Raw genomic sequence first — 1,838 nt, forward strand, 5'->3', positions numbered from 1 at the left:
ACTGCATATTTTAAGAAAGGTCCAGTTTTTGTTTATCGACGAATTTATTCATCATGTATTCTGCAAAGGTTCGAGATATAACGGTATGAAAACTCATTTCCCTAAAATCTACTGTTCGAGAATCAATACGCAAACTTTTTTTCTTAAATATCGTCGAGAAGAATGTTCGTTAGAGAACTTTTTACAACTCATATGAGATAAGTTTCAGTGAGAATCGCGATTGCAAAAAAATCGGTAGTGAACTTTTCTTCAATGAGTTTTTTGATCGATGATATTTTTTTGTCTGAAAATCACTTCCAAAAAATTTCAAAATTTAGATTTTTTCCCAACATCACTTATAATAATTCTTTTATTAGTTGGAATGAAAAGTGAAGATGGTATGAAGAAGGGGACGGTTATCTTATCTAAATTACTACTTCTGGCAAAAACGAATCTCGTCACACCCAAATTACTATTCCATCTTAAATTACATTGCAAATCTCTGAAAAAGGGAATCGATCATTTTATCCGTTCGTCAGTTGAGACAGGAACAAAAGAGTAAAAAAAAGTCTTCTACTGTACGAAAAACTGCATCCATAAAGAAACCTTCGGATCTGTATCGTCCCATCAATCGTCAGGCGTTCGTTCGGTGGGTCATGCAACCAAACCCCACGGCTACCGGTCTTATGAATTTTGTTTCTCTGCACCTTCCTCAGACTGGAATCCAGCTGGAACAGTTGGGTTTCCTTTGTTTTCATTTTCTTTGGAGAAATCTGAAAAAGTTGTACCTTCGTTCAGCCGGATTGAAACTTGTTGAAGCTACTACCTTTTGGGAGCAGGAATTATCTGTCCTGAATTACGCCAAGGCACTTAGAAACTAACATCACCAATGATACATTGGGATTTTCTCGATCGTTAGTGGTCGATGTTTTCTGAATAAGTTTTATATTCTCCTGTTTCAAATTGTTTTGTTGTTTACACAATGTGATCTATTCATGGCATTGTACTATTACTATGTTCTCAATTAATCAGTTAGGTCCCTAACAATATAATGTCTACAAAAGCTGTCTGCACACGGAATGGAAAATATTATGTAAATAAAAAAAGTGAAACAAATCTGAAGAACAAAAAATCAAACTCACTGCATTTGCCTTTTCCGTCTTTCGTTCTTTGCAGTCCCTCAAAGGCAGCACACCGAAATCGATCAGGACCGGTTTCCAACTATTTTTCTAACAAAACCCTGCACCAACTGCATGCTGCGTTTCATGCAGTCTTTCGGTGGAAGCAAGTCGACGTGAAACGTTTGGTGCTGCTGCTGCACACATACTCGGTGCTTCTATAGGAGACCAGACACCAAACGGCGGAGAATGTTTGTGCCACTAGAAGACATACAGACCCAAACGGATGGCAACGGAGCTGAATGTGCCGTTTCAATTCGTTCGGTTAGGTATATGTAGCTTGCCTTTGCCTTTCTGGCCTGTATATTTATCATCCAATCACGTTTGTGTTGGAACTTTAGATGCCCTATCTAACTTCGAGGCTATGCAGCGCATCAATCGAGTAAAGTTTATTTTTGATTTGAATTTATTATTTGTAAACAATGAAACGTCGATTTCATGGTGATTTTTGAAGCATCTAATCGAAACACAAACAGTAGGCTATTTTATGACCAACTTGCCAAGGGAAGCATCTCATTTCAGTTCTGAAGGTTGGATTATTGGCTTAATCGTTTGAATGTTCAAGTCTTGTTCTACAGCTTGTAATATTAGATCTCACTTTCTATATCAATCCCATTCATTGAAAAGAACACAATGTGGATCTTACTTCTGCTTGAGCTTCACTAGTTTTTAGCACATGCG

At 37.4% G+C, this 1,838-nt stretch overlaps 1 long non-coding RNA gene across 1 annotated transcript; it reads right to left on the reverse strand.

Annotated features, from left to right (window-relative positions):
* Positions 1–395: 395 nt before the first annotated feature.
* LOC131435253 (uncharacterized) lies at positions 396–1,220 on the reverse strand. Its single transcript, XR_009230470.1, has 3 exons — positions 1,122–1,220; positions 806–1,047; positions 396–752 (listed from the first exon to the last, which is right to left on the reverse strand). It is a non-coding gene; the product is annotated as an uncharacterized LOC131435253 (long non-coding RNA).
* Positions 1,221–1,838: the final 618 nt, after the last annotated feature.

Source organism: Malaya genurostris, chromosome 3, assembly GCF_030247185.1.
Source record: "Malaya genurostris strain Urasoe2022 chromosome 3, Malgen_1.1, whole genome shotgun sequence".
Lineage (NCBI taxonomy): Eukaryota > Metazoa > Arthropoda > Insecta > Diptera > Culicidae > Malaya > Malaya genurostris.